At 33.8% G+C, this 24,198-nt stretch overlaps 1 protein-coding gene and 1 long non-coding RNA gene across 2 annotated transcripts in view; one reads left to right on the plus strand and one right to left on the minus strand.

The window, feature by feature from the left end:
* Positions 1 to 24,198, plus strand: part of LOC123668967 (neurocalcin homolog) — an 80,333-nt gene that overhangs the window by 22,918 nt on the left and 33,217 nt on the right. The gene's annotated exons all lie outside the window — the stretch shown is intronic.
* On the minus strand, positions 16,319 to 18,212 carry LOC123668969. The gene is made up of 4 exons (XR_006745649.1): positions 18,076 to 18,212; positions 17,651 to 17,841; positions 17,299 to 17,473; positions 16,319 to 16,739 (listed from the first exon to the last, which is right to left on the minus strand). It is a non-coding gene; the product is annotated as an uncharacterized LOC123668969 (long non-coding RNA).

The raw sequence follows: 24,198 nt of genomic DNA on the forward strand, positions 1-24,198 counted from the left end.
ACTATTCTTTTTTTTTTAATTGTTATACTTCTGCTATATTTTTACGATTTGCTGCAACTCTAAAATTGTTAATTAATGTCTTCTAAGGCGAGTGATGTATGCACCCGTAACTGGCATGCATACCGGACTATGTACATGAACGTGATATTGTAATGTTTAGTATGTTATGCTGTTGGTGTATCAGTAAATAAATAAATAAAATAAATAAATAAAACTTTATTTTGATTTTATTCAAAAGATGTTATCTCTGTTATGATATTAGGTTTTTGTTTTAATATTGATAAATTAGCCGTCTGCGTTTTTTTAGAAATTGTGTAGTTTTCATTGATTTCGAGAAACAAGAGTTTATTTTAATTACATGATTGTGTATATAGATTCAACGGTAGCTGTATCTTAACTTTATTGAACATGTTTACTGTACATTTTATAAGTAAAAAAATTGACTTCAGTTTTATCTGTCAGAAGGAAATCAATTAAAATATTTATTTAAATTTATAGTAGTTCCTCGATTTTCTCTTAAAAACTTATAAATTTGTAGACAAATTTATTTTAAATCTATGAATCATTTAAGTAATCTTTATTTAGCCATTAAATGTTAGGGTTCTAGTTTATAAACTGAAGCTGACTTGAGCCTTTAAAAATGATATAAGGGTCTATAAATTTTAATTAGTTTTCAGATATGTGTATACTTTGTATGTGTATAATTCGTGGCCAAATTTTTGTTTATGTTATTGCAGTAAAGATATATGTGATACCTTTCTCATAATTTTGGATTAAGACGTTTTTTTTTTTCTAGGTTACGGATATATAATACTACGAGTATACCTCTATTGAACTGCGAGCAATAGGTCGCGAGATATTTGCAAAAAACTGATTCGTGACCTCTTGACCCTTATAACCTTTTTAGCCACCACGATATCAATGTCGATTTTTCACATCTTCATTACAACGTCGTAATAAAAGTGTATACAAAAATCCAGCTCACTAAAATTTTTTCCGCAGGTTGGTGTTTAAAATCCAAAAATGACTGGACTATAATTGTTAGTTACCATTCTCTTGTGTATGAGCTATACTCGTTACATGTTAAATACGTTACACGTTTTAGACTCCGTTTACTGTCATTTCTAATATTTTACATTCAGACTAATACAATTATTTTAAATTCAGTTTGCCGTTGTACATGATTAAAGGATTTGCATTTTCATGCGAATGTAATTAATCTATTTTCTCGTTTGAAAATATGTTATGCAAATGTGCAGTGACTGTATATTTAAATTTGGTTTCCTGTGTTTATAATGATGAAATTCACATTCTTTCTTTTTATTTATTTTATTGCCATAATAAATGTTTGCTAAATTAAAAAGGCAGCGAAATTACATATTTAACGTTAATTTATTTCCAATCTTTCTATAAGTTCAATAGAAAATATACTTCTTCATTGTAAATGTATTGCATTAAAGGCAAAAAAGTTTAATTTAGTATTCATTGTATTATTGCCTAGATAAATAATTTGCTGAACGTAAAAGGAACAATCGCTGTGTTTTAAATCTATACAAATAAATAAAATTGGTGTCTGTGTAATATTAAAATTACCGTTTTTTACTAAATGCATTTGGATGTAAACACGGCACATATACCAAAATAACATTTTTTACAATTGTTGTCCGTCTGTCTGTTTGTTCCGGCTAATCTCTGAAACATCTGGACCGGTTTTGACGGCATTTACACTGGCAGATAGCTAATGTAATCAGGAGTTACTTAGGCTATTTATATTTTAGAAATTAGTTATTTTTTACACGGTTTTTGGTATACTTACACGGTAAATAATAAATATACCAAAATAACATTTTTCTACACATTTGTCCGTCTATCTGTCTGTCTGTTTGTTTGTTCCGGCTAATCTCTGAAACGGCTGGATCAATTTTGACGGGAATTTCCCTGGCAGATAGCTGATGTAATGAGAAGTAACTTATTACAGCTTTATTTTAGAATTTCATTTATTTTATTAGTCTGCGAACTAAACAATCACTTATATGTTAAATTCTACGCGAACGAAGTCGCGGGCACGGCTAGTAAGTACTATATAAAATCCGTGATGTGCTGACGGAAAGGGCTCGTATCACCCTCTGTGAAAGCCTTATATTATCTCGGCTAAATAACGGTGATTCAAAGAATACAGAACGCATGTTGTCGCTTTTACTTTAATGTTGCTCAACGCACCCACATAACACCATTTTTAAATGAGGCTTCAATGTTAAGAATGGAAGCCAGAAGACAGTTGCATCTGGCTAATCTGATGTTTGAGCTAATGACATTTAAAAATCTTGAATATCTATATAATAAATTAACATTTCCATTATTTAACGAAGGCTACGGTACATGTCGGACTATTCTTCCAGTGTTGTCATTTGCAAAAGCACAGGAGTGCAGCTTTTAGATGTAGTTTTAGATACCAAGTTACCAAAGCAAATAAACGTCTAAAATTAATTATAAACTATATCTATAAAGGACAGCTGCAAATGTAATTCATCATCATCATTGATTATTATTTATAATGATAACGTGCTGTTATTGTTCCGTGATGTTTATTTGATTTTAAACGTTATTTTGTTTATCCAAATATTTTTTTCTGAAAAGCCATTTTATGTATTCTAAAACGTACTAGTACTATATATTTTAATCGTTTACCTATTATTATTTTTCGACACTTTATTTATTATTTATAATACACACTTTATATATATTTTTAGGAGAAACAAACTTATTTATTTAAAAAAAAAGACAGAAAACCGAACACTTAACTTCTATTTATTACTCATTTTTACAAATATAACAATTATCACAAAAATTAACCTTAACCACTAACTTAATCGAAAATAATGACCGAGAATTACAATTTAAATTAACCAAGCAAACAACCGTTTCTTTGAATATAAAAATGATCAACGCACTCGTCATGAAACAACGACCTATCGTTCCGAAAGCCGAGAAGCAAAAGAGCCCTCTGAACGGGTAGGGACTGCTTTTATTGACGTTGTTGCATGACGTTACAAAACGTATTAGCGGGTAGGGAACTATTTTTATTAACACTGTTGCATGACGTCACGAAACGTATTAAAATAATCGAGATTATGCTAACACGGCCTCTCCTGACCGTGCGCCGTCCCCGGTGCACATTTTCACCACGAACGCCGTCGGTGGACGCTGATAAGGACTCGAGCTCGCCGTCTCCAGGGAGAACTCCTGGGGAAGCAGTAGCGGGAGCCGTCGAATGCCCAAGCTGAGCATTGTCACATTCATCGTCTGTAGCAGACTTATGTGATCCAGGGACAGAGGCAGTATTACGCGATATCCACTATGTAATCAACGGACAGAGGCAGTATTACGCGATATCCATCATGTGATCCAGGGACAGAGGCAGTATTACGCGATATCCCTTGGGCAGAGGCTGTATTACGCAATACCCATCACACAACATTTACTTTACCTTACGGGCAGAGGCAGTATTACGCGATACCTACTATGTGATCCAGGGACAGAGGCAGTATTACGCGATATCCCTTGGGCAGAGGCTGTATTACGCAATACCCATCACACAACATTTACTTTATCTTACGGGCAGAGGCAGTATTACGCGATACCCACGATGTGATCCAGGGACAGAGGCAGTATTACGCGATATCCCTTGGGCAGAGGCTGTATTACGCAATACCCTTCACACAACATTTACTTTACCTTACGGGCAGAGGCAGTATTACGCTTGTCTCAAATAACAAAACGGTCATTTTGTCACGTCGTGCCACCAACGTGCAGGTGCCATCGCACGTGTACAGCTCCGTACCACACCGTACACGGAGCCACCACACGCATGACTACGCCGACACGCGTGTCCACACGTAAAGACATCTCACATACATGATTCATGTACATTTCTGTAAAATACGGCAATTGGTTAGCTTGCTAATTCATGAAAAATATAGCAGTGTGGCTACGGCACTAAGGAACATAGCCACCCCCTCTTTTTCCACGTGTGTCGTAAGAAGCGACCAAGGGACAACACAGTTCCGCCACCACCATGGAACCCAAAAAGCCGACCGGTGGCGGGACAACTATTCAACCACTGGCCCCGAAATACACAGGCCGAAGATGGGCATCAGCGCCCCCGGCGTGACAAAGCCAGTCCCGCGGCCACGAACCCGCCTGTCCAGCGTGGCGACCACGGGCAAAACACACGAGTTCACGCCACGCTTGGCGCAAACTTGTGGAGGCCCATGTCCAGCAGTGGACTGTATAGGCTGTAATGATAATGATAGCAGAGGCTTCACGCTTGCTTACCCGTACTGCTACCATGGCGGTGTATACCAACCGCTATCGAAGAATACGAATCACGTGTCCGGCGTCCACTCGCCGAGCCACTGAACCTTGTGTTCAGAGGCTGCTCGTATCGTCTTACCATAGGAGCCTGCCAGCAACTTCAACTCGTATCGGTTATGCGGGAGTGCGCTAAGCACACTGTAAGTGCTTGCTAGATTTTAATCACAAAGACAAGGTCCTCTACAGCAAAGATTCGCCGTTTCTTAATAATTTGGCAATACAAGCAGTTTTGGTTGAATAGGACGCAATATAATGGCGGATATAGCCTGTAAGATCTAGAAATTGGCTAACCTGTCTTGCGTTGGTAGGCTTCGGTGACTGAATAAGTGCCTCAATTTTACTAAAGCTCGGCCTCACCTGACCTTGGTAAATTAATCAACCAAGATATTCTACCTGTTTCTAAAAAGATACTCGACTTAAAGCTACTTCACGTTCTATCCTGCATCACACAATCATTTAACCACGACTGCGCTTCATCCCGTAAACAACTACCCACACGACCTAAACTCGCGACAGAAATTGAACGACGAACGATCATTACTGGTCCATTCGTTTAATCAAATTTTGGCATCGCCCTTAAAACAATTAGTGACTCGCGATAAGCACTAAATCGTCCCAATTATTAATTCACTTCGTTCTATTTACTTCCACACTCCAAAATCGTGCACAGCCGGATCAAAATTGGAGACATAATAACTCTGCGGCTTAGTTTAAGCAATGAATTTCGTGATGAGTTGACTGTCGATTGTTCGATAGTAGACAGACGAGTCATAATCGCATCTATCGTATATCTTAATCGAACTACTACATCTGCGCGAACGAGATCTACCCAAAGTAACGAATACTCACTGCTACTGCGTGATAACCATTCGCGATTCTCCGAACACAGCCTGCGTGGTCACAGGGAACGTTCAGTAAGTTGACACGGCGCCCACTCGCGACGATTGCACACACCTGAGATAACCTTTCATCGTCAGATTCACTTCGCGATCTATGACGACGGCGATTAGTGACGGCCTATTGCTCGTTTGTTCGTTCCTTATAGATTTACCGCGGGACTGCCTATTTTCACGGCTAGGAGTCCTGCCTGATCGACTATGTGAACACGAACCGCACGATCGTGAACGCGGCATGACGACTTCAAATTAACGGTTGTTTGCTTGTGAAGTGGTGTCGTAAGGAGCAATCCCACTTCTGATTTTAGGAGAAACAAACTTATTTATTTAAAAAAAAGACAGAAAACCGAACACTTAACTTCTATTTATTACTCATTTTTACAAATATAACAATTATCACAAAAATTAACCTTAACCACTAACTTAATCGAAAATAATGATCGAGAATTACAATTTAAATTAACCAAGCAAACAACCGTTTCTTTGAATATAAAAATGATCAACGCACTCGTCATGAAACAACGACCTATCGTTCCAAAAGCTGAGAAGCAAAAGAGCCCTCTGAACGGGTAGGGACTGCTTTTATTGACGTTGTTGCAATGACGTTACAAAACGTATTAGCGGGTAGGGAACTATTTTTATTAACACTGTTGCATGACGTCACGAAACGTATTAAAATAATCGAGATTATGCTAACAATATATATACAAAATTACGTAACAAACCAAGCATTGTGCTCTCTCACTGTAACGGGTCATCACTTCAGCCTATCGCAGTCCACTGTTGGTCATAGGACTCCACAAGTTCGCGCCAAAAATGGCGTGAACTCATGTGTTTTGCGGCAAAACTTTTGCTCATAGTCACCACGCTAGGCAGGCGGGTTGGTGATTGCAGGACTGGTTTAGTCGCACTAAATACGCTGCTGCCCGTCTACGGCCCGTGTATTTCAAAGCCAGCAGTGGGATGATTATCACGCCATCAGCCGGTTTTTTAAGTTCTAAGGTTGTAGTAGAACTGTGTTATCCTTTAGTCGCCTCTTACGAACCCACGGGAAGAGAGGGCGAGACATGTTTTTTTTTCGGCCGGCTTGTGTTATTTGACCGGGTAAACATAAAAACATAGCGCAACATGTATTAATTCCTTCTGCGATACATCGCTATAAAATCATCCGAATCTTTTCTGTCTGTTTTTGTGAAGGTTACGGATAGATTTTTATTTCGGATATCCGATAGTTTTAGTTACGATTGTGAGGCTTTAAGACATCCCTCGCTTGCATCTTAATATTTCTTGGCATTCTGCAAGTAACTACAATGTTAGCAACTTCTGTGTTGATGTAGCTGTAAATATAGTTGAATATCTTCATCATTACGCGTCTATAGCTAAAAAAGTTTGAGAAATATCGTCTTTTACCTCAAAGCCAAAGAACTCGTATACTTAAGAATAATGCTCTATCTTTCAATAGAGCGGTTATTTTCTCTAAAAATGCCATTACCGAATCCGGTCATCGGATCCGGCAATTTGGCACCGGATCCGGTAGGTGCAAAATGATGAATTACCGGATCCCGTTTACCGGATTGCAATCGTTAAATTAATGGTATTCCGCGTTTTGTACATCTAAATGAAACTTAAATACGTAAAGTTAAAAACTACTTCTAGTCTTGTTATGACTGAAATACCAGTAACATAAAACCTTACCGTGAAATAATAACAATATAAGGTACTTAACTGTTTTAAACAAAAACTTTTTACAACAATAAGAATCTGGTCATTTTCTACATTATCGTATATTTCTTCAACCTCTTAGTGAAAGAATTAACAATTTTATAGTCAAAGGCGACTACATTTCTATATTTAGTCTTGAAATCATATTTTAAAGTGAAGGTCCATTAAGTAACTTAATGCCGCCCTTGGAATAATTACATTTATTTTTGTTTCATAATCAAGGACGTACTATTAAAACTAAATTAGAATTGTACATAACGTTTCATTAAAAAGTAAAGTCGACAAAATGGTAAAGTTAGTATAGTTAGTTAGGTTTTTTTTTTTAAATTTTTGTGTTAGTACTTATAATATATTCTAATATTCCACTTTCCACACAAGTTTTATATATTATCTTATATAACCTAGATTTTTACGTATCCACAGCTCTAAAAATATTTTTTAAAGTTTTTGATGAATAATGAAGTTACAAAGAAATGTGTTTGTTATGAAAATTCCTGGATAGTGGTCTTCCCGGTGACTCATGGCATCGATTTAAAGACGTGAGAAATAATATATAATTACTATTTAATTAGCTAAACCATTAAGTACACGTAAAGTTGTTGTTTGACAAATATTCTATTTTAAGTTAGTAAAAGTTATATTAGTACACATTTTTTTGTATATCTAATAATAATTTTAGTGACAAATTTATCTTTACAGCCTATGTTAGTTCTGGATAGTGTAGTTTTCTAAATTTGCAATCTTATTTACACTATTTTAGGCTTTATCGATTAAAAAAAATCTTTTATTACAAAAAACCGGTCTTTTATATGTCATTAATAAAAGTATGGGTTAATGCTCAGTATAAAAGTATAAACTAGACAGCTTAAGCTTTTTATTTTTTTTATTTTCTTAATTACTTATGTAATTTTTGTAATTAACTGTTTGCAATAAAAAGAAAAGAAATCATAAACATTTGTACGTGTGATATATATATATAGCGAGAGAAACATTAACGAATTTTCGTATTTAGATTAAAAAGACCTCATGTTAAAAACAAATCAAAGCAAAGATTATTTTTCATCGAATATTGATTTTCGGCTTGCCGAGGTCGGTACGTGTTTTGTCGTACTTGACACAGTAAATTTAAGCATGCCTGCTTTTACAAATTCATTTATTACGTCACCTTTTTCAAGAAAACATACATGTAATGGTATTATAATTAAGTTCATTTAGGGTCCAACCACTGTCTATACATGTCTAAACATGATGCTAAATATATATATGTATATACAGGACATTTTATTTACTGAATTACCGGTAACTTCTTTCAAAATGTTTTTTAATCCACCACAGCGTCGTTATACACATCATGCTTAGAAGGAAAGAAAACAACTAGACAACCGTTTTTTTTTCGCTGGGGGCACCCATTTACGCACTTCGCCGACGAGGCCGGAGCAAGTGTGGGACTCTTGGCCTAAGAACAACCCAGAATACCCTCTAAAACGCAGGGTGCCCTCATCGTCATGGCGAGACGTCACAGGATCGCTTTCACATCAAAATAAACCAGCAACTATGTCTGAATTTGTATTATTTGTTGCTTGTCCCACAGATTTTCATCTAGTGACAATTATTGCAGGTATACCATATTTTGATATATTTAATTCCATTTTATATTACGCTTAAGCTTCAGCCTGTAATATTCTACCCCTCGGCATAGGCTTCTTTCCCCATGTAGGAGAAGGATCAGAGCTTAATTCACCACGCTGCTCCAATGCGGGTTGGCGGATATATTCCCTACTAAGAGTAACGATCGCTATCAGGTGTTCATGATAAAACAACTGGGACCGACGGCTTAACGTGCTCTCCGAGGCACGGAGGGGAGATCCACAAGGACTGCACAAAAACCCAGACTACGACAAACATCTGTATAGCCAATACAAATGTTTGTCATATGCGGGGGTCGAACTCGCAACCGCCAGCGTAACAGCCATAAACCAGTGCTTTGACTGTTGCGCCAACGCGACGTGAATTTATTATGCCTTGCCATTTATATTACCTTGTTTTAATTTTGTCATCTATATTTTTTTGGAAATTTTTATGTATAAAATTCATGCTAATCGGATGAAATCCGTCATAAATATTTTTCTAAACCGTCTAATAGACCAATTGAGGAAAAGTTATTATTTAAAAATCGATCATTTAATTACGCCTACCTTTATCGGAAAATTTTCTTCTGTTTCGAAAGAAACATAAACGTACCGTTTCTATTTTCGTCTATAATATTTGATCAAAATATACTTTTAAGATCATACTAATATATTTATTTTATTATTATGTGATTATTTTATACAAAAATAACGAAATAAATATTTTCTTGAAATTTCATCGAAAATTCTATTTAAATCAATTTTCAAAGTGCTCATTTTGTTAAGTTGCGAAACGCAGTTGTAGGTTGCGCTGGCCTTTGGCTCCTTTGAAATTATTAATATAGAAAAGTAGTTTTAGTTGTAAATAAATTCGACACTCCGCCTCTGATTACTTTACTATTTCTAGTGGTCGCCCAGTGGTCGAAATTCGACCAAAATTAATTTAAATTTTAAGTTTGAACACATTAGTTATTATGTTTGACATTTAGCAAAGACAAATAGTATTAATCTATAGTCTATAATCTATTCACATTTGATAAACCCGTGTTTGTCAAATATATGGTAGTGTGTGATATTTTTTTTTATTGATTTAACGTATTTTTTATGCATAATTTAAAAAAATATATTACCATTCACTTAATAATAAAACAGAATTATATTATATAATTATTAGCTTATTTACTTTATAGCCTGCAAAGTTATTTGGTTACATATTGATAATTGTGTTTGCTTGCAAACGAAAAAAAAACCGACTTCAATTACATCGACGAGTAATACAGCGTAGATCGACGTAAAAATAGTCAAGTAACTACGCGTTATCAAAGATTACTCAAAAAGTAGTTATCAGATCTCGATAAAATTTCAATGTGACCACATGATAAACATCAGCTTTCGATAAAATTTAAATTTATCAAAATCGGTACACCTAGTAAAAAGTTATTGCGGATTTTCGAGAGTTTCCCTCGATTTCTCTGGGATTCTATCATCAGATCCTGGTTTCCTTATCATGGTACCAAACTAGAGATATCTCCTTTCCATCAAAAAAAGAATTATCAAAATCGGTACATCCAGTAGAAAGTTATGCGGTATAATACAACGTAGGTCGACGAAAAAAGCGTCAAGTAAAAACGCATTATTAGATATTACTCGAAAAGTAATTGTTAGATCTGAAATAAATTTAAATGGGACCAATTGACACACACCACCTTTCGATTTAAAAAAAAAAAATTGTCGAAATCGGTCCTCCCGGTCAAAAGTTCTGATGTTATCATACATAAAAAAAACAGTCGAATTGAGAACCTCCTCCTTTTTTTGAAGTCGGTTAAAAAAGTAGAATTAGATTGGATTTGAAATCCCCTTAGCCACAGTCTATTTTTATGATTTCAGTTTTGTGCCATTTAGGGCACACTGTGTATTTACAAAAACAGATATGTGTATCGAAACACGATACAAGTTTTTGAAATCTATCTATACCTTTCATTTCACCAAGACACATTTCACAGATTCACAAAACTCATGAGTTCGATTCCCTAAATAATAAAAAAAAAATGTTTGTCATGAACAAGCTCGTACAAATAAATGAAACTTTTTTTAATTACAATTTTAGTAAGAAATTTTACATTATTTGTTTACGAAACTCGATAGAAACTTGAACCAGGGCTTACGAAAATTTTTGTAGAATATTTTTTCATTTTACGAGGGTGAAAAAAATGTTCCATCCCGAAATCGTAGCAAACTCAAGTATTTAGATCGTCCGTATTGTATTGCGATCCCATTGTTATTTGCGTTAATATATATAAATTGTAAAAGACTTACATATTTCAAGAATCATATTGGAGGTATTAGTTTGCTATTAGTTTTGTATTTATAAAGTTTGAAGTAGGAGATAGAGTATTTCTATATAATGCTAATTACTGAAAGCTTATTCAATGAAATAACACATTTAGAAATAGCTTTGATTAGTTGTGAAATATTTTTTATCTATACTAATATTATAAACCTTAAGAGTTTGTTTGTGTGAATGCAAATCTCTGAGAGTAGGTTCAAACAAAAAAAAAATTGTGTTGGACAATCCATTTCCCGAGGACGGCTGAATGCTATAATATAATAATTATACTAGTACCTTTTTAAATTTACAGAAATCGATGCCACTCTCAAAAAGTGTGGTATTCCTGGTAGTGAGTAACGTAGCCAGCTGGATTTATGCTGTGGTATAATAGTGGGGGTAGTGTAGTGGTAATGGAAGCGTACATAGATTATGGTAGCCGCTTTCTATCAAGCGAACCGTATTACTCAAATCGTATCTGTTTCTTAAGACAAAACTAATACCGAATTTAGTCCTTCAATAAGTATAGATATTTTTGACTGCCTTACTGTATTCTATTGTAAAATAAATTTCCGTATGAAATTTTTACAAAAAAAATTTAATTCTTATTTTTCGTTAACAATTAATTATTCCTTCACACGTAGGAAAGGTACGTAATGAAAATAATGCCTGCAAGGTCTAAAGCTAGTGGCTATTGATTAGTACAGACTGTAGGTATTTCAATTTATAACGTGCTGCTTCTTTTTGTTAAGGTAAAACAGAAAAGATCCCTTTTTTCGTTTTCCCAATTAGATGAATTTCAATAATTAATTGGAGATTCGCAAGTTTACAATCATTTATTTTTCTCTTTGTATTTCGTAGCAATTTTCATTTGACGGCGCTTATTTCCAATGAAGCTTCAATTTACGGTAGGTGCGCTGCAACTGATATGTACAATACAGTTTTTAATTTCAGTATACCTTTTTGCCTCAAAACGTTCTGAATTTAAACATTTCTTTGTTATTATCAAATCTATTATTAAAATCTTGCAGACAAAATAAAAACTATATTATTAGCTATCCAATATTGTTTTTCATAAAAAAGTTGTATCAATACAAAGCTGTAAAGAATAACCGTTTCAATTTAACACAAATAAAACATACCAAGGAAGTCAAGTTTAAAATCAATATATATTTATAAATATAATTATTAAATAAATTCAACATATACATAATAAAGGAAAGTTAGTAATTCGGTTTGAAGTCTTAATATAAACGTCTTCTTTAAGTAGATTTATATCAAGTCACGCTTTCAAATCATAAAAGCAGATCAAAGCTCGGTTAGTAAGTATTTTTGAATATCAAATTTTTAAGTTTTTTTTGATGTTTATTAAATTCTCAAATCTAGATAAACTTATTTATTACCTGTGTACTTTTTTATATTATGATAGCCTTGTTCAACATGTTTTCTTTAATATATATTTTTTAATAATTAGTTTTTCGTCATGGCGACGCTTCAGTAATCACGTTATTAATTATTATAAATAATTAAATAAAACAAAAAGTTCGAGACAAATTTTCTAAAAATCATGCATTATAAATGGAATCATGATGATATAATGTGCAAACAGACACGGGAACAATTTTGTGCACTTATATTCATATTTTTTAAATTAAATTATTAAGTTATTTATTGAAAAATTACATATCGTGTAACCTTATATGTTCTATAACCATAAGAACCCAATAATATTCTGGTGGAATACAAATTTGCAGTTTGTAAGTCACTCATATTGTTAAATTGTTGGTAACGTAGAATTTTTTGGCACAGATGGTGTGGCAATGACACAATATATATCGAAAATTGGAACACGATATGAACACTAGTGTCTTCCAATTATCAGGTTATCAAATTGATTTGAGTACTCAACTACAACATAATATTTCATACAGTTACACTACCATAATTTACTAGTTTAACCAACCACGCTATTCCAACCATGATATGCTATGCATGCTAATTTCGAAAATATTTATTAGTAGAACTTTTTAATAGTAAAAGTTATTTATGTAAAAACTTAAAACCTGTGACAATAATTACGGTATGTATGTACGTCGATGATATCGGTGTTACGCTCCTATTGACGGGAACAACAATCCTCGAAAAATTAGTTTTATTAATGATAAATTCAATTTTATACACGTGATAAAGTAATGACCTTTTTTAATACTCAGTTAAGTTTAAGCAGTATTTATGATTTTTTTTAAGCAAGGGTTTTCTTGTTTACAAGTTTATCGATTTTTAATCTATTTCATAATTCTTTTCGAATTTTTGGTCCCCATTTGTCGTTTTTTTTACCGACTCCCAAAAAAGGAGGAGGTTCTCAAATCGACTGTATTTTTTAAAAGTATGTCACCTCACGACTTTCCACTCAGGACCGATTTGGATAATTCTTTTGTTAATCAAAACTTACTCGTATTTGTCGAAATTGAAAAGGGTCGGGTTTCAAAGTGTTCGATTTGGCATGGAATACCCAATATATACATACTTTGTTTATTTTTAATTCCATACCCGATGAGAAGCTTTGTTTATAACAAAGAAAGTCACAAGTTAGAAAATAACTAAAATGACTTCTTTCAAATGGATAAAATGAGGCTATCGCTATACAAGTCCAACTTTACTCTAGTCAGTTAAGCGGACTTACTGCGATTCAGACCAAATCGATATCTCGAGAAAAGCGCCCCAATACGCTATTCAAAGTTTCACACGATGTTAGCCCTTGTTTGTATCAAAGTATCAGTTGGAACGTTTTCTATAAATGTTAACTTAGCAGGTATTAGTTGAGTCGTAGTTTTTATTTACACTTTACACAGATATTTTTGATTTGAACTTATTTTCGATAAAATTAATATATTTATAGGGCAATGAATTCTGTTTCTCCTCTTTGGTGATAATTGTCAGTTGTTAAAAGATATATCTATATGTGGAATGGTAGGGTGTACTTATCAATCATCAATACATATAATAATAAAAATGTCAATAATATATTTTTGTGCACGCTAATCTCAGAAACGGCTTATCCGATTTAGATGTGGTTAATCCAAAATAAACCAAAAGACATATCCAAAAATGCTGTCCAAAGTCACTATTCCACACGGACGAAGTCGTGGGCACAGTTAGTATATTTATAAAACTTAAATGTATTGTATAACTATATAGTTTAGGTATGCTGGATTCATTGTATTTTATTTTTTTTTTTAACGGAAAGGATATGAATATTTTAACGAAAAAACTACACAAGAAAATTACTAATTAAAAAAATAATCCTTTTTGTATTCATATCTTTTTTCACAATATTTTGTTGTTTTAAAGTTTATGCTCAAGAGTTTTATAACAGCGAATCTCTAAAAAATTCTCTTTCTATTGGTTCGACATTCGACCCTCTTTCACGTAACGTTTCTCATCACCTTGCACCATCTCTGCCACACATGACTTGGTGCTTTCAAAGGTTATAGGCCGTTGTGTCAGTTGTATTAATTTTGTTGTTATTTTTAGTCAGGTGAAGGTATTGACATAATTTTTTTTAACATGGTTATGTGCCGTCGCATTGTAAGGATTTTACTAGTGTGTACTCAAGTAAGCTTCAAAACAAATTCGATATTCGAAGGGCCTTTACAGTATAATCTTTAAAGTAAGAGTGAATACTGATTTCATAGCAAGTACATTTCAACATATACCTTGTCTCTGTTTTCTATGGGGATAAGCTATGGTCAAATGCTCTACTATAAGATGATGAGAAAAGCATCTTTTTGAATTTTTTGAAAGCACCTTTTTGAATTTTTGGAAAGCACCTTTTTAAGTTTTTGAAAACACCTTTATATATTTTTGAAAAATATGCTTTATCTTTTTTAATTTATTTACACAATTTCAACTCACCATTTTTATTGAATTAGAAGAGGATTTTTTGGTTAATTATATTGTCAAATAAGTTTGATTAACTTTTTGTTTTAAATTTACCAAATTGTATAAATTTGACAATGACGTCAACAATGTTCTTAGTGCTTCATTTTCTCCGTAAAAATAACATTACCACACAAGCACGATGGCTGCATTTCGAAAGTTTTTATTTGTTTTTAGTTACTTAATTATTACGTAATTTTTATGTTTATTATATTTTAATTAGTGAGAGAAAAAATTCTGAAAAATTTCTGCGCAGATGACAAAAACTCATATACAAGATACCCCGGGAAAGTCATTTTGCTGATTAAACGTTTTTATGTTGAAAACAAAGTATAATTAAAAAAGAAATACAAAAGCCCGAATGCGGTTAAAAATTAAAGCAACATTCAAACACTAGGTCGTATTTTTCTTAATTTTAATTGATAAAAAGTTTTGTAATGTTTACGCGAATTTCACTCATTATAATGATAAAATTTTATTATCTAAGCATTATTTCATAACACAATTGTGTCTTTGTCGCTTTTATTCAAAAATTGCTCATATCTTTACCATAAGTAAAGTAGTGTCATCCTCATATTCGTATTCATTACCCTTTCACGAGAAAGGGATCATAATTAGCAGTAAAGAATTTCCCATACAGGAAAGTACCACGGGGCCAAGCCTGACCCAGGCTTGGCCCAACTATGTAAAACTCTGGGCCAAGCCTGCAAGCCAGGCTTGTCCCAGTATTGGTAGAAGTCTGGGATGATAACGATGGGCCAAGCCTGGGCCAGGCTTGGTCGCCGGGACTGGGCCAGGCATGGTCACCGGGACTGGGCCAGGCTTGATCGCCAGGACTGGGCCAAGCCTGCAAGCCAGGCTTGTCCCAGTATTGGTAGAAGTCTGGGATGATAACGATGGGCCAGGCCTGGGCCAGGTTTGGTCGCCGGGACTGGGCCAGGCTAGGTTGCCGGGACTGGGCCAGGCTTGGTTGTCGAGACTGGGCCAGACTTGTAAGCCAGGCTTGGTCCAGTCTTGGTAGAAGTCTGGAATGATAACGATGGGCCAGGCTTGGGTGCCGGTACTGGGCCAGGTTTGGTTACCGGGACTGGGCCAGGTTTGGTTGCCGGGACTGAGCCGGGCTTGGCCCAGTCTCGGTAGAAGTCTGGAAGGATAACGATGGGCCAGGCTTGGGTGCCGGGACTTGACCAGGGTTGGTTGCCGGGACCGGGCCTGAGTTGGTTGGCAAGATCGGGCCATGCCTAATTCCCAGGACTAGGCCATGCTTTATTGCCAATATTAGACCTCGCTTAACTGCTATTACTGCCCAAAAAATTAAATGCCGAATATTTTCCATTTATAAAAAAATGGGATTAATAATTGTAAACACATGTTGATAGTAACTATATTTTTATTATAATGATGCACTAGTTAAATTACATTAAAATACTTCACTGACTGTAATTAACAATACAATATAAATCATCATCATATATTAATATAAATAATTGCTTGTTCTACCGGTGACAACCTATAATTTTTCAATCTTTTGCTAACAATATTTTAATAATTTGTAAATCTTTGTGAATAATATTTGGATAGTTTTTAAATACCAATGCTTTGCGTTTTTCCTCGTTATCTTTTAAAGATTTATAAAACTACAAATGTCGCAATGTCTTTGTATGGCAAGGCGTCACCGATAATATTCCAAGCTCTTTGTTTACTCGGTGCATCTCCTGACTGCTGGACGACTTCTAATATTTTTTTAACTTGTTGTCCAATGGTGTAATTGACGCTTTTTTTTACTTTAGACATTTCAGTGCAAATAATACGCTGCAAATATTTCGCAAGATGTTCGTAGGTAGTTTGTGATGCCTGGAAATTGTACAATAAATGATCGTGGTAATATGTATTATTTTAAAATTAAAAATGTATAATATTTTCGTACAATAATTGACCAGTGCTTTTAGCCTTTGATAATGGTAAAAAGTAAAAAAAAATACATTATAGTAGTATATAACCGTTTTTTATTTCTTTACTTTTTACGTGAAATTATAGCTCACTAACGAAGAGATTTTAAACAATACAGTATTAACCCTTATCCAATTAAGCACCTTAAATAGGTTATGCATTTAATATAGATCAATATGGCCCTCAGCTCACAGCATGTAATTTAAATGAATAGTTTCAAAGATATTACAAATTTAAAATGCAGGGATATAGCGGTTGCGGCGGTACCGGCCGGGCGGCGCGGGCGCGTGCCCGTAAATAATAATAAAAGTAATAGCGCGTCGAAGACCGCGCGCTTCGACCACCACACCAACTTTGATAAATTAATTAATTGCCTAAATGATAAATTTTGAGGTTATAAGAAAAAAGTGTAAATGAAAAATGTATAGGTATATCTTTTTATTACCTACAACTTGCCATTTACCTTATTTCCGTAAGACTTGTAGTTTAGCCAGAAATCGACATAAGCCGTTTTTATCCCCATAACCCCTCACTTCCCGACATTTATTTTTCCTTTCATTTTCGTTGTATTCTCTTTCTTTTCCAATGGGTTTCATCCTACTATAATTTTTTAGGTTTCAAAAGCTAAATGTACTGGTCTATAAGTAAATATAATAATAACAATATTAATAAAAACAACAACAACATAATCCTTAATTATTAATATGTTTGTTCAATGTCAATTTGTAATTATCATGTGTAATTTCTAAAACGCGTATCATTTTTCAATTATTATTACATGATAACTAATTCAGGAAATATTAAGTAAGTAATACCTTTAGGTTCCATTATACTTTCACACGCAGCTTCATCGCTCTTATCAGGTTCCTTCTAAATTGTCGTTGGAAGGAATTACTACAAGAGCATAGGCTCAGTATTTAGATCAATCATAGATTCACTCTCAGTGCTCTCAACATCATTTGTTTTAAAGGATTTTTTAATCGGCGTGATCCTTGATTATAATTCTCTGAAACGCCAATAAATTATGTTACTACACGATTACTACTACACCGAGCACCATTACTTTTATTATTAGAATTGAAATTCAATAACATTAGCGAAAACAAATTTACGTTGTACAATTTAAAACTTCTAAAAGTATAATTCGATTTTGATATCTATTAAAAGGTTAATTACAAGGTATTGTCTCGAGATAATTTTAATACTATAAATAAAATAATTAATGTGCGTAAATACTCACTAGCTTAGCTGATAATCTGATTGGTTATTTTAACCATGTCATGAAAGGCACGATTTCAAGTTCAACCCATTTATTCACCTTTTGTCTTCATCTTTTTTTGGTGGCCACAAACACATAGTTTCGTTCTCAGTAAACCAAGAAGTTAGTACTAACTCTATAATTTTTTTATTGTTTAATTTAACAATTTAAATTTATTTATAACAATTTCCGTCATTATACAAGTAAAAAAAAATTAATAATAACCTAAAAGAAATTAAAAACGTTGAGTGAAGCAAGCACGTTGCTCGACTGATTCAACATCAACACAACAGTAGCGTAGCGTATGTCGCAGGCCGCAGCAAATAATTATGAAAAAATATGGCTGTCGTTTCACCGTTTGCGCAGGTACTATTGTAGACAAAAGTGCTAAGGCAAATGCTCCACGAACCTCTGCGGTTGCCCGTGAAATTCAAAATATATTATAAAATATATACTAGTATAAGTTTGTCAGCAAATGAATAATTGAATCGTGTATTAATAATAAAGAAACTCTCGATTATTATTTTCTTTTGAAAAATATGTAAAGACATCAAAAATTGCATATATTATATTATATTATTTGTATTATTTTTTGATTGTACTCCTACACACTACACATTCTTGCACATACCAAGGTTGACTGGTAGAAAATGCATTAGCGTTAAGCCCGCCTTTTGTACACATTTGTTTTAGTGTATTTATTGTACAACAAAGAATTTAAATAAATAAACAAATAAATAATTTTTCTCTCGTCTTAAAGTTGGCTGAAGTTGATGCATTATTTTGACACAAAATTAAACGTTAATAAAATAGACAAACGAATCCATTTCGTTCGTTATTGTACTCTAGGGCACGAGAAGCGTGTGCGAGGGTGGAGAGGGACGCAAGGCGACAGTGCGCGCTTACGCAGACCCGAAAATCTGTTACTACGCAAGGTTTTGCGCATTCAAGGTCAAACACGACGCGACACGTGAACAGTTGCTTTGCTACTTGCTACACTTTCTATTGTCTCCGTGTATAGACATATTTATATTAAGTATATCAATTTACGGCTTCTAGTAATTCTTAAATAATAATAATAAAGAAAAATAAACGTGTCTGACTGACTGTAAAAATTAATATTTTTTTTCTATCAATTAAAAATTAAATCATTTCAGTATTTTAAATTATACAGTTAATTTATTTAGCTCATAGTTAAATTGTAGATTATCAATTTATGGAAAAAAACTCAATTTAAAGTTTTAAATAATTATATTAAGTTTTGAAGTAATTAAGACGTGAAAACTATTTTATCGATTACTTTGCAAATAAACTTAAATATGTACAACAATAGTCTAATATTATATTACTTTTATTTATTATTATAATGCTCATATATCTATTTTAATATATTATAAGTTACAAAGCTTTGATTTTATTTTTATAATATTATATTATACCTATACCTATATCGGTTCAGGTTTATTTCTTACACAGATATTAATAGTTCCGACATTCCTTTTTTGTTTTCATTTTTTATTTAGTTTTTACTTTAATTAACATTCCACAACAATAAGTATTTAATACTAGATTGTTTTTTTTTCGGATCTTCCAAAACTTTATTTTTATAATGTTAGCTAATTTTTTCAATTAAATTATTTTTTCATATAGTTTCATACGACACAAACTCAACAATAGAATATACAACTTTATCTGTTCGCACAACAGGTATTCGTAATCTACTATAAGCTATGATGACACGAGTTTCAAAACTATATTTTTATTTTTATAATGTTTGATTCGCATACTTAATTAATTCATTAGTTCTTAAAGTTATATATAAAACAACAAACAAATATAACAATAGTCTTTCTTTATTTTAAAATTATTCCTTTTTTTCGGTTATATTATTAACCTTTTTACATTGCTTGGTGTTGTAAACATTTATTATTCGAATTTCGTTACAATGTGTTTTGGTCCAAAGTTGGGTATTCATTGGTATGGCCGAGGCTAGTTTAACCAGTCTTGACCCACGCTTGGATCTCCAATGAATGGCCAAGACTAGGTTAGCCAGTGTTGGCCCAAGGTTGGCTGATCATTGGCATGGCCGAGGCTGGGTTAACCAGTCTTGGCCCACGCTTGGATCTCCAATGAATGGCCAAGGCTGGGTTAGCCAGTGTTGGCCCAAGGTTGGCTGATTATTGGCATGGCCGAGGCTGGGTTAACCAGTCTTAGCCCACGCTTGGATCTCCAATGAATGGCCAAGGCTGGGTTAGCCAGTCTTGACCCAAGGATGGGTGATCATTGGCATGGCCGAGGCTGGGTTAACCAGTCTTGGCCCACGCTTGGATCTCCAATGAATGGCCAAGGCTGGGTAACCCAGTCTTGGGCCAAGGTTGGGTGATCATTGGCATGGCCGAGGCTGGGTTAACCAGTCTTGGCCCACGCTTGGATCTCCAATGAATGGCCAAGGCTGGGTTAGCCAGTCTTGGCCCAAGGATGGGTGATCATTTGCATGGCCGAGGGTGGGTTAACCAGTCTTGGCCCACGCTTGGATCTCCAATGAATGGCCAAGGCTGGGTAACCCAGTCTTGGGCCAAGGTTGGGTGATCACTGGCATGGCCGAGGCTGGGTCAGCCAGTCTTGGCCCAAGGTTGGATAATCATTGGCATGGCCGAGGCTGGGTTAAGCAGCCTGGCCCAGGCATGGGCCAATACTGGTACGCCGAAGCTAGGTTTCCCAGTACTGGCCCAAGCCTGGCCCCTTTGTCAACTCTGGGGGTTTCCTGCTTGGGTTGGTCCTGTATTTAGTTCAAGATATGACACGCAAAAATATATCGATAGAATATAGGCTGCTTAAGTTATTTTATGTCATTAATCAAATATATATATTCATTTATACAAAAAAAAAATTAAATTGGAGTGTCTATTTGTAATATTAAAATAACAGCTTTTTACTAAATGCATATGGATGTAAACACATATACAAAAATATCATTTTTTACAATTGTTGTCTGTCTGTCTCTTTGTTCCGGCTAATCTCTGAAACAGCTGGACCGGTTTTGACGGCATTTACACTGGCAGATAGCTGATGTAATCAGGAGTTACTTAGGCTACCTATATTTTAGAAATTAATTATTTTTTAGCTCCGCGATGTGCGAACTGAACAATAACTATTTTGTTAAATTACACGCGGACAAAATCGCAGGCACAGCTAGTTTAAAATAATTATGAAGAATCAGTTACAATTAAAAAATTAATCAAAACATAAATGTTTACAATTCGACATATAAATCTAATAAATTGCGATAGAAACTGCCAGAATTATTATTCTAGCAAGCAAAATAAGCTTTAGCAATATAATTTCCGTGATAAGAAAATCATTGCAATCGCTCAAACGCCAGTTCGCGATATACCGGAAATGTCTTTAAGAAGATTTAGATAATGTTTTAAAGTTTTATATGGCTTCTTAATCATTCTACGGTTTCGCAAATTTCACGAAAATTAAACTTAACAATAATTTTTAAAGACACCATTACAATAAATCTATGTACTTGGTTGAAATTTAGGTAGGTGTCTATTTAAGCTTCGCAACGGTATACTTGTAACGTATTACGACGTATAAGTACTAAAGTAAACAGCAAAATAGTTATTTCATTTAGCATAATAGTTTAGAGTGTCTGTTTGAATATTAAAATAACCGCTTTTAACTAAATTCATATTGTATGTATACACAGTACATATACAAAATACATTTTTTATATTTTTTTCCGATAGAGTATAGGCTGCTTTAGTTATTTTATGTCATTAATCAAATATATATATTCATCTATACAAATAAATAAAATTGGGGTGTAAATGTATATGGATGTATATACATTTACACCCCATATGTATATATATATATACACGGCACATATACCAAAATAACATTTTTTACAATTGTCTCTCTGTTTGCTCCGGCTAATCTCTGAAACAGCTAGACCGATTTTGACGGCACTTACATTGGCCGATAGCAGATGTAATCAGGAGTTACTTAGGCTACTTTTATTTAAGTTTTTTTTTATTATATAAGTCTGCGAACTGAACAATAATTATTTTGTAAATTCGACGCAGACGAAGTCGCGGGCACTGCTTATTACAATATAATCAAGAAAATTAATATTAATTTGAGTTAACCGCAATCAAATTACACATACTCGTATTTTACGCCTACTAATCTAGTCCCACAGAATATTTTTTTTTTGAGTACCTATTAAAAATTAATTGCAAAATTTAAAAAAATATATACATTTAGCCTGTAGCATCCCACTGCTGAGAATAGGTCTCTTTCTCCTAGAGGAGAAGGATCGGAGCTTAATCCACCACGCTGCTCCATTGCGTTTGCGGAAATAGAACCCGCAAAACGCCGTTGTTCAGACGCAACGAGAACTTTAATTCATTCAAGTGCTTAGAATACCCTATATTTTTTTTAACATTCGCTCTGATGTAATGGTCCTAGTAGTCGTCTAAATGCCAATGGATTGCGGATTCGATTCCCGCTCGGGATTGATATAAGATTTGTACAAATATTTCGTTCCGGTTTAGATGTCTGTCTTTGTGGGTCTCCCCACAGTGCCTCGGAGAGCACGTTAAGCCGTCGGTCCCAGTTGTTATCATGTACACCTGATAGCGATTGTTACTCATAGTAGGGAATATATCCGCCAACCCGCATTAGAGCAGCGTGGTGAATTAAGCTCTAATCCTTCTGCTACATGGGAAAAGAGACCTATGCCGCTAGTGGGATGTTACAAGCTTAATTTTACGATACACAGTGAAAACGTACCATTCCTGGTGAAAGAATTTTTAAAATCGTCCCAGAAGTTTTTGAGTTTTTAAATGACTGACTAAATGATTAACGTAGATATAAAAAAATACTTGAATGTCATAAATATATATGTCACAAATGCATTTTTATTGTTTTTATAACTAAGTAGTATTAAAAAAATACATATAAGAAAAGTAATCGCGTGACAAGTGTACATATATATTTTATTCCACCTCTTATAACCAACTCTTAACATTGCTCAGCTCTCCCATTAAAAATTCTTTTTTCCGTTGCATACAAACGCTCAAGCAATAGAAGTTATTGTACTGTAAAGAAAAACTCAATAGGGATTTTAAAAAAAAATTCAATACCTTTGACATACCTTTTTCTCTCCGTTTTATTTTAGTTTTTGATAGTAGTGTTTTATTTTATGTTTTACTTAGTTTGTGTCTGGACCCATATGCAAGCATGTTCTTGTCATTTTGTTAATTTTTAAAATATATGTGTAAAAAAGTATGTATAATTAAAGTAAAACAGCTTGATTCTTTTTAAATTGTGACAGCAACATTAACGAAACAAATTAATTGAGTATGTCAATTATGTAAAATGCCGTATGCTCTTGATTTATTCGATTGATACTAATGAAGCTATTGTGTAGATACGTGAGTGCCACTAAATAGGCTTGCACTCCAAGTTCGACTTGGTTATTATTTAATAGAATGTTTGATTTGTGAACTTTACGATACGTTTCTTATTATTTCATCTTATTAATCGTATTTATTAGGTATCGCTTTAAGAATTTCTTCTGTATTGGTGTTAAGTTTACATAAATTATGTTTTATTTTACGTTGATTTTTTAGTGATGATATGAAGATTTGTTCGTATTTTTGATGTAAGGTGATATTATAAAATATTATAGTTCCCTAAAAATAGGTCAATGTAGTGCAAAAATTGGTCTAGTTAGTCCGATATTTCCAAAGCTTCAACACGCATTCGTTAGATGTTCAAAATATTAGTATACTAGCAGCCCGGACAGACTTCGTTCTGGCAATAGTTAATAGTAAAATAAATGTAACATTTTCCGAGTGATGACTTTAATTTTTTATTTATTTATTTATTTTTTGTTATGAAAACCTTCCATGTTCCTAAGGAACATACAAAAAAAAAAAAAAAAACCTGGTCAAGCCATACTCGCGTTATGCGCTTAGCAACATTCATTTTTATTTATATGGATATAACTGGTTGTCTTATTGTATGTGATTTTGCTAATGGGGGTGTACGTCTTTCTGAAATTATTTGACATTTTTCTCTATTAGCGCT

Source organism: Melitaea cinxia, chromosome Z, assembly GCF_905220565.1.
Source record: "Melitaea cinxia chromosome Z, ilMelCinx1.1, whole genome shotgun sequence".
In the NCBI taxonomy this organism is placed as follows: Eukaryota; Metazoa; Arthropoda; class Insecta; order Lepidoptera; family Nymphalidae; genus Melitaea; species Melitaea cinxia.